Source organism: Pteropus vampyrus, unplaced genomic scaffold (assembly GCF_000151845.1).
Source record: "Pteropus vampyrus isolate Shadow unplaced genomic scaffold, Pvam_2.0 Scaffold110, whole genome shotgun sequence".
Taxonomy (NCBI): Eukaryota; Metazoa; Chordata; class Mammalia; order Chiroptera; family Pteropodidae; genus Pteropus; species Pteropus vampyrus.
The window spans coordinates 2,007,701-2,017,769 of NW_011888891.1; the positions used below are offsets into that span (position 1 = coordinate 2,007,701).

At 40.1% G+C, this 10,069-nt stretch overlaps 1 protein-coding gene across 1 annotated transcript in view; it reads left to right on the top strand.

The window, feature by feature from the left end:
- Window positions 1-6: 6 nt before the first annotated feature.
- Window positions 7-10,069, top strand: part of TMPRSS5 (transmembrane protease, serine 5) — a 34,356-nt gene continuing 24,293 nt past the window's right edge. Inside the window, exon 1 of the mRNA XM_011365381.2 lies at window positions 7-1,299. The gene's annotated coding sequence lies outside the window, so the exon portion shown is untranslated. The remainder of the gene's footprint in view (window positions 1,300-10,069) is intronic.

Below are 10,069 nucleotides of genomic sequence, written 5' to 3' on the forward strand. Positions count from 1 at the left end.
GGAAGTTTTATTTCACCTAAGAACGCCTTACCTCTTGGCTTGTAGGAGGCCATGTTGAATAACTGGATGTTAAGATGTCAAGTGAAGCACCTTACTTTGTTGAATTTCTAGCCACCCTTCTTAGATAAGAAACTGTAGAGCAGCATTGTTTTATGTTACTTCTAGGGCCTTCTGGGAACCATATCCATTGTAAATGTAGGCCCTGGCCTCGGATCAAGGAATCCAGGAGATTCCAGGAGTCAGGGTAAAGAATTTGTGAGCAAACAGGAGATATATTTTGGGGGGTAGGGGAACCATATTTGGCTTTGCAGAAATTAAGAAGACTTCCTTTAAGATTTTTTCCAATAAATAATGCTTTTAAGAGTGAGTGTCTTTAATACCAATGGGAACTTTGACAAGACACCAACAAGTTTTCTTACCTTCTGTGCCATTCTTTTTGACATGACCCTTACAGAGGGCTCACTGACTTGTCACCTTCTTTCTTCATAACGCTATCTGATAATTTCTTAGAATGCCTAGAACTCCTAGAACTTTCATTATAAATTCTTGGGATTTTTGCTCTTTCAACTAAATTCTATTTTCTTGGTTGGATTTTTTTTTTTTTTTTTGGCCTTCTCTAGCTCCATTGTTTCTGTACTTGTTAAGATTTTAAATTGCCATTGTTCCTTCAGCATGTATGTGCCATGAGACGCTAACTCTGAGCTCTGTAGCCTAATCCTTTACGTGGTGGACATAGGTAATCCTTCAGCTCAACTTGCTGTGTTTTTAACTCTTTACAGCTGTTAGAAGTACACATTCTGTTAAGGTTATCCAGGGTCTCTGTAGAGCTCTGGATTATATCTCTTCATACTGAAATGGGTTTTCTCTTGTGAAAAGAGGGTAAAGAGTATGATCTTTATGAGCTTTTGAGGAAGGTGCTGTTTGGAGGTTTTTAGGACAACAGGCATATTTCCTTAGGCCTCAACCCCCCAATCCCTGGCACATGTAACAGATCGGTTTTCTTCCTCCCTTCAAGTGTCCTGCCTGCCTTCACTCTTTCGTAGTTCTGGCTTAGCTCCTAGTCATTCTGGTTGCATAATTTTTCTTTTACCTATTAAGGGGTTATAGAAAAATGTATAAGAAAGAAGGCTGGTTTTCTTTTTATAACAGAACTCATCTGTGGTTAACGACAAGCTATTTGTCTGTTCAACATGTCCTTCTATGAGAACTCACAGGAAAAAGAACTGCCTGAACCAACTTTAGCTTTACAGAACAAAGAAGATGCTTTCTTGAGAGAGGAGGAAGGGGCCGTTTTCACAGGTGAAGAAAATACCTGTTTTTGAAATTTTACTTTTAGGTTGCATTCTTTTCTCTGTAATCGAGAGAATGGGAAGTCAGGATGGAACTGAAATAAATGCATCACAGGACTGTCACGTAGAACAGCAGATTTCTTTCGTTCACAGAAGCTGTTTCTGCTTGACATATACAGCAGTTTGGGGGTGGGATCTCTTATAACTGAAAACCATACTCCTCCTTCCCTCCCTTCATAGCACAAAAGACCGCATTAAAGTTCTTCTGAGGCTGTGTAGACTCTGTCCTTTGGGATTTTCCCCTCTAATGAATAGTTTGAATACCATGGCACACAAAATGGAAATACTCTATCCTCTTCCCAGGCCAAGGCAGTTGATAGCTGACGATTAAGTAGATGTTCATTCTGGTTAGGGATGAGCCATCTGAGCACATGGGAATTGGATTGAGCAGTTTACAGGGACCTCATAGGTACTTACTCTGACTAAGAATTTGAATTGGAGTAGAAACTTATTCCTTTAGAAAGAGGGTGTCGATTATAGGAGGAAGGGAACTTTAAGAGGCTTCAGTCATTTAGTGCATCTGTGGGCCAACTGGAAAAACTCTCTTCCCGAATAACAATCAGAAACCATACAAATGACTTTGAGAAATGAAGTTCAAGAAAATTTCCCCCAGATTTTAGTAAAATGAGAAGTTTTGGTTAAGGCAAGACTGCAAACAACTTAAATCCATAAGGCGACACTAATAGAGGCTCCTGTTACTATGTGGCTCCTAAATTGGTGACATGTTCCATGATCATTTTGCACAGAGGTTTCTCTGAAATGGACATCCTCCAGATGGCACTCTTTCCTCAGGCCTGGGAACCTCACCAGGCATCTAGGTGTGGTCTGTGGAAGCGGAAGGTGGGGAGCCTGTCCATTTTACTCTGGGCTTCTCTTCTGGCCTGGTCAGCCCAGGAAGGTCATCTAGATTCAGAACGGCATCTGTACTGTAAGCTACAATCATTAGTGAATAGATCAAAGGGCATTTTCTTTGATTAATAACATCGTTAAAGGAGGCGTGGATAATCCTCTTCCTATGCTTGCAAATAGGCTATCACTTAAGGCAATGATTCCCTGCCTTTTGTGGGGTATCATTGTTTGATTTCCCCAAATTGTGTCTATCTTCTGAAAGTTCTGAATGGTGCACACATACACATGTTCATACACACTCACCCCTAGGATATTTTTGTCTTAAGAAAATTGGCCCAACACAGTAGTTTATCAAGTTCCACAGCCAGTTTGTGTCTTGGATAAATGAAGTGTATAGGAGTTACTTCTTAGCGAAGGAAGGTAGCTGTAAAATGCAGGGGGGGATAAGGCTATTGGAAATTGTCTCACATACAAAAAATCTTGGCACAAAGTATTCTCTTTAAGTTGGGGTTTTGATGCCCACATTCCTCCTAATCATAGACCTGATTTTGCACATTCGTTTTGTGATAAGTTTCTCCTAAAAATATGCATTTTGCTGGAGCTCAAAATTTCCTGAAAGCTACAAAGCCTCAATTTTGAGAAGTTTTTCTATTATTACATGGTTTAGACAGAAATTTCTCACTTTGTCATGAGTTTTGTTAAAAATTTTGTGATGTCACATATAACTGGAGATAGCCTTAGATGTTTCAAAACCAGGTTATTAAATCTCTGCTTAGAGGTTGGGGAGGAGGGCAATAATTTTTATGAACTATGTATAAATTCTTCACTCCTCCTCAGAAGTCAGGTGCCCTAGATATCTTGTGTAGTGCAAGAGTGGGGTGGGAGTAGATGTGTTAGCTCCTCCAGCTATTGAAGAAGACACTAGTACCAAGGCCAAAGACATCTACTCCCTTGTTTCAGCCTTAAGTAGTTTTAAAACTTCCTACATTTATTCCACTTAACATTTATTGGTTGCCAGACGTAACTCTAGTCACGGAACAACCCCCACCCCCTAAAAAAAAGACACAGTAATTTCCTGTCCTTGTGATTTAAATTCTAGTCACAAAGACAGGTAATGAGATAAGTACATTAAGTAATATGCTTGAAGATTTTAGGTGCTATGGAAAAAATGAATGTAGAGTGATAAATGTGAACTTGGTTGGAGTTCCAGAAATGAGGGAAAGAAGAGTGAACTATTCTCAATAGGTGAGTAAGCTATGTGGATAGCTGAGTACAGACAACTCTGAGCAGAGAGACCAGCTCTTGCAAATCCCTACAGTGAGAGGTGTGCCTGGTGAACTCAACGAATAGCAGGGAGTAGGAGGGAAGGAAGCTAGAGAAGTAACAGGAGAGGAGGAAGCAAGATTGTGGAGGCCATTATAAAGATTTTTAAAAAAATCTTGAGTCCAATGGGAAACCTTTAGTATCTTAAAAAAAAAACTTAAAAATTGAAAATATATAAAATATAAAATAGCATGGTGAACCCCTAGGTACCCATCACTCGTGTCATTGGTCATCATACAGCCGATCTTGTTTCATCTGTGCTCCTCCTCCCTCCTTGCCCCCACAAACACACATTGGAATGTTGAAGCCAATGGCAGACAGCGTATCATTTCAAACCCAGGGCTCATTCCTGTGAAACGTCTGAATTTTGTTTCATTTTTGAAGCTTTTTCTTTTTGCATCCTTCTTTTAGCTCTTGTCATGCCCCCTGTCCCCTGCCCACAGGAGTTGTCCTCTGGCTGCTAGCCTCCTTCCCTTTTTCCTAGTCATGGAACAGCCTCAATGCCCCACTCAGGCTCACCCTGTAATACTCCGCTCCCATTCCCTGAACATTGGAAATTAAATAACAGATGCCTCAAATTCAGTTGTCAGCTGACTCATGCCACCACGTCCCTTTGAGTCCTCCTTCCCTTAGCTCTAGCCACTTGCTCCAGCTAACCCATTCCCATAGTTTCTGAGTGTTCAGAAGGTGCCCCAAAAAAGACTCCTCTTGCTGATTGTTTCATTAGTATATCTTTGCCCCCTTAGAACTAGATTCTACTGGGTTCTTTTCACAGAGAATCCCAGTAAACATGGTAACCTAGCTCCAGCTACCTGGTCCTAAGACTGGCTGTTGGCTGAAGTCTGGGACTGGCTTGATTTAAGTCAGGGCAACCCTCTGCCCTAAGGATTGTCTGGGTGGAGTGGTGTGAGTGGAGCAGCCTCTGGATGGCTTCTGTCTCCCACATTCTCTGACTTTCAAAATGCTGCTTTAAAAGAATATTAATTGTTTTCATTTGCCTAAAGGGCTTCATTTATGCTTGATTACCATGTGATATGATAAAAATTATGCATAATATATCAGATTAATTTTGTTATAAATTTTATTTAATTTCATTACTAAGCTCTGTTCCTAAATGCATAGTCTTAATAGTTTGCCATATCTGTATCTACATTATTATTACTTAAAACTAAAAAATTGAGGACTTCTCGATCACCAACCATCTATTTAGTAATCTGTTCTAGGATCTTTTATAAAATTCCATTGTATTGGTCTGAAGTAGCAGTAGTTCTTTTGCCCCCTTATTGAAAATTGGGACGCTCGCTCATCTCGTGAACTATGTAACATGGTTTTGTGATTATATCTACAGTTTCTTTTATTTTTAAGTCTTACGGCATATAATTCATCTGAATCTAGAACTGTGAACTCTTAAAATCTAGGTTTTCTTTTTCTACCTTTTCACCTATCTTAGGCTTCACTTTCATCTATATTTGCTTGATAATTTCTAGGTTGAAGATAATTCTCATTGATAGGAATATGGAAGCAAAATAGTGTTTGAGTTGTTCAGCTTTCTTTCTGTCATTTTTTAGCACCGCATTACCAACTCCAAGTACAGCCTAACTCTTGTTTTTTTTTCTTTCACTGACCGTACTCCCTCCCTATCCCCCAAAATCCCTTGAAATAATGTTTTTCATAAAATTCAGCAAATTCTGGGCTTTGATCTTCATGACACTATTTTTTAATGTCCAGGCTATTCTTATATTTTTGCTTTGAAGGGCCTGTTTGCTTTTTTTTTTTTTTTGTAGAACTCATTGCTGGTTTCCATTTTGTAGCCACACACCTGTTTCTATTGTATCATATTTTATTATATGGTCAGATTTTCACTTTCAAACTGTCCCTCTGCCTCAACTTTCGTTCATCATTCATTCATGATGTCTGTCTTTTAAAGTCTGGATGTGAGATAATTTCTGGCATTTTTCTGTGCTCTTTGAAATATATGCTTTCCTAAAGCCAGGGCCTGTGCCCAGGCCAAACCGTTTCTTCCTGGTCTATTGTGAAATTTGCAGTTGTTCTTGAACTGATGTTTGGATAAAAGTTCCTCTCTTCGCTTCTTTGACTTTCGGAAAAGCATTTATTATCTAGGCAATTAAAAAGCACATTGGACAATCTGTTGTTTAGCAGAGTGAGAACTCGATTCCAGCAGACTTATGGAGAGCTGAAATCCCCTATATCCCTGTGTCAATTTCTTATTCATTTTAGAAAAATATCAGCCACCTCTTCCACCTGACTGGGTGGTGCTGTAATAAGTGCATGTGGCAGTATTTTAATTTTTTTTTCTGTTCCCAAGTGCCTGGTTGTTTAATGTTCACTTTATCAACCTGTGAGAATTTAACTCGGGGTCCTTGAGAACTCAATAGAATCTTAACTTAGTGGTTTTTGCTTTTACTACTTTCTGCCAGCGAAGCAGTAAGAAAGAAAGAGTAACTCAGTCAGGGAGACACAGATGTATACAACTGTTTTTTATAAAGACAAAGTCATGGGCTCATTAAGAAAGTAATCTTCTGTGAAGCAAAGACAATAAATAAACAGCTTTTTGAGTTGCACTGAAGTATATTTCCTCTTGGAGTTTACTTCAGCGTGGAAGAAAAGGACTCCTAAGAAGCCCCTACTCTTAGTGCTCTGTTTTTGTTTGCTTGTTTGATATGAAAGATTAGTAGGAGCTGCGAATGAATACGTAGGGATGAAAAGAGAAGGGAAGACAGCAGAAGGGACTTAGCTCTGATCCTTTGGAGGATCTTTACAGTGGCCAGTGGTCTAGGCGGATTTGGGTAAGTGGAAGGGGCAGGATTGGAGGGGTGAAGTCCCAGCTTGGGCTGTGGAGTCACATTGGTCTGGGTTTCATACCCAAGCCTATATATACTTAGCTCTGTGACCTTGGACAGGTTATTCATTCTCAGAATCTTCATTTGTAAAATGAAGATGATAATATGACTGACCTTGTGGGGCGCTGAGAAGGTGAAATAGATAATCCATGGAAAACACACAGCACAGGGCCTGACACAGAGTAGTGATCATAGACCCGTTAACTCTAGTGTTCAGCACATCGAGCTCAGTGCACACAATTTAATTATGTAGGTAGTTCTCCAACTAAACTGGAATTCTTTGAGGGCAGGCATGGTATCTAATGCTTTGCGTGGTGTGGAGCAGGGCAGAGTAAGAATAAATATGGGTTGATTTGAGGTCAGCCCACATACTGTGGCAATGTGGCCCCAATAAAGAGAACAGGGATGCCTTCGCGGCCTGAGCTGGAGTGTCCTTGTAAGTAATCCATGAGACCTCTAAAGTGGGAAGGATTTGATTTTGGGTTCCAGGAGAGCTGCTTCCCTTGGCTGTGTGTGGATATTTATATTTTTATATATGTATAAAAGCCTGTTTGTTGAGCATTAATACCACCTGGAGGCACAAATTATCTCTGGTTCTTGTTGTCAGGACTCTTTAGCACTAACTGAAGCCCTGATGGTGTCCTTGAAACAGCCAAATTCTGCAAGGCTCCGGAATCAATAAAGGTCAAACCATCCCAGTGCACTTTGAGTTTAGCATATTTGATGTATAGATAATTCTTTGAAAGTTGTTCTTCAGCTTTGCTAGGGTAAATTTCAAATAGAATAGGCAGTTAACCAAAACAGCCAATTTCCCAGGAACAAACAGGGTTTTATTACATGATATTATTATTATTGTTACTGGAAGTAGATTTCCATTTGATTTTATTGTGATGATTATTATTCTGGGGTGGAGGTGGGAGTGTTTAAGTAACAAGCAGTTGTTTTTTTTTTTTTAACCAGGCAACAAAAAAGACAAAGGTTTTTGTTTTTTGGTTTTTTTGTTCGCTTGTTTTTTTGTTTGTTTGTTTTGCCAAGTCTATATTACTGTCTCTTGGAGTGAGAGTGAAGTGGTAAGAGGCAGGCCCTGGGGACTGTTGAATGAATGTTCTCCTTCTGGCCTAAGTCTGGGAGGAGAAACAAGGAGAGGGACTTCTGAGCATAAAGCTGAAGTCTCCAGTCAAAGAGGCAGAATGAACAAGTGTGTGAGAAATTCAACGGGCAGAAAGAACTTAGAAGGGGAGCATTCATCATAATGTTCTCAGAATCCTGTAGAGGGTGTGGTAATATTAGGCTAATGTGCACTTTGTAGTTATTTTACAAAAGTGACTGATATCATCAATATTTAGTAGGTAGTCTGAATTTGCATTGGCGACTATACCTAGTTGCTGAGGGGCAGTGTGCAACCTGGATCTGTATAAGCCAAAACTGTATGTTTTCACGTTTAATCCTGAGAACATTCCTTTGGGGGAAGATGTTATTGTTCCTCTTTTACAGATAAGGAATCAAAGCACAGAGAGGGTAAGTGTCTTGCCCAAGGATGCACAGTGGGTAATACAAAGTCAGGGACCCAACCCAGGTTGAGTCTTTCTGCCTTTTGTCTCCAGACGTATTAGTTGGCCAGGACTACTGTAGTAAAACAAGAGAAACTGGATGGCTTAACTAACAGATGTATCATTTCACAGTTCCAAAGGCTAGAAATCCAAAATCGAGGTGTCAGCAGAATTGGTACCTTCGGAGGGCAGTGAGGGAAGATCTGTTCCAGGCCTCACTTCTTGGCTTATGGATGGCTATCTTTTCTCTGTGTCTCTTTATATTGTCTTCCCTCTGTGTGTCTCTGTATAACTTATCTCTTTTTAAAGTACACCAGCCATATTGAATTAGGACCCATCCTAATGAACTTCTTTTAACTTGAGTACCTCTGTAATGACCCTATCTCTAAATAAGGTCACATTCTGAGGTGCTGGCGTTAGGACTTTAACATATGAATTTTTGTTAATCTGTTGGGGGGGACACAATTCAACCAATAACATCAGACAAATCTCCTACAGGTCACACACTAGCAGCTGTGCTTTAGACCTTTTATTTACAGTAACAGGACCTTTCCTATTGCCCCTATTATCTTTGTCCATTTTATTTAATCCGTTAATAGCTGTGAACATAGTCACCTTCCAAGTGGGCCTGCTCACTGGAGTGAGCGTCAGGTCAGTAAAGCATTCAGTGGGCTCTAATTTAATTAGCCAAGTTACTGTGACAGCTGCTTTGTAACTCTGGTTCACAGACGGGCAGAGAACAGAGAGGAGACTGGCAGAGCTCATTGTTGATTTCGGGCATCCCTGGTGTAGCTCTGGGCCCTAAGAACTTTGCCCCTATTCTGACAGGAAAAGCGAGGGAAGCTGAAGTGAAATTTGAGATTTTCTACCCTGGGTGTGTTGTTTAAAATTAAATGGGAACCAGAATAAAAGTCAAGGCTCTGCAGTTTCAGTCCCCTCTTTCCTCATCTTGCCGTATAGTAAGTCAGTCCTCTCCCACAATTTAAAAGGTTCCTGAAAATCTTCATGGCCTGATACCGGATTTGCTTCCAGCTGCTTCCACCTACCTATCAAAGCTGGCATGGTTCCCCAACCTAACTCTGTCTCCCTCACCTGAACCCCAGCCCTAGGGGCACTGACCTGGTAAGTCTCTCACTGGTCTTCCCAAGTTTGTGAGACACAGCCCTGGAGGTGGGGAGAGAGCTCTGGAAAACCTGGCTTTTCTTTTTTGCTCTGTCACTTGGCCTACCAGCATGAACTCGGGACAAACCATTTAGCCCCTCTGCTCTCACTGTGGTCACGAATCAATTGGAGCTAGAAATTTCTGCCTTGCTTACCTCCCAGGATGGTGGTAAAGATAGAATAAACTTCAAAGGAGCTGTCTTCACACATGCTGATGTGAAAACAAAGAAAACTCTGCTTATGTTGTATTTACCGTATGACATATCACTGGGGTCATTTTTCTGTGTTCTGCATGTGTGTATCTGAGCTGAACTGTGAATTCTAAGTGAACAGAGAACTTCATACAGTGCCTCACTCTGCACTATGGGCAATTAGGCATTAATGGGCTTTGAATGATTGATGAAAGCCCGTCTCAGAGAAGAAAGAAAAGACCAGCGGGTGACAAAGTGGATATCAAAGAAGGTTGCACACTAGAGAGTGACTTGTTTTCTCTGAGTCACAAAGGTTTTACAGTCATGTCAGTAGTTAAACATTGATTTTAAGTGTTAGCTATTGCTGACCTAGAGCAGATGTTTAGGAAGTTATTTTTAATCAGCCACATGATTGGTATTCTTTGCTACTCCTTTGTATCTTAGTTAAAGCAGTTGAAAAATGCCCTTTGTGTCCAATAGTGACATCACTGCCTCACCATGTGGGGAATTCTTACAGTCCATATTCTGCTGAGTATTTCATAAGTTTAAGTCTTTAGATATAAATCTGAATTGCTCTCAAAGTAAATGGCTTTTAAACAAAATAAAAAAGGGTGGTTTAACAAAATGAGCAATTTGGTATGTATTTTATAGTATGTAAATTATAGTATGTAAATTATAAACTTCATATTTTATCTCTGAGCTTGAGAAATCATTAAGAGGCAATGAATGGTTCTTTGTAGGCTTAGAAATTATTTCCTAGAATACAACTTGGGTCATTTTTCATC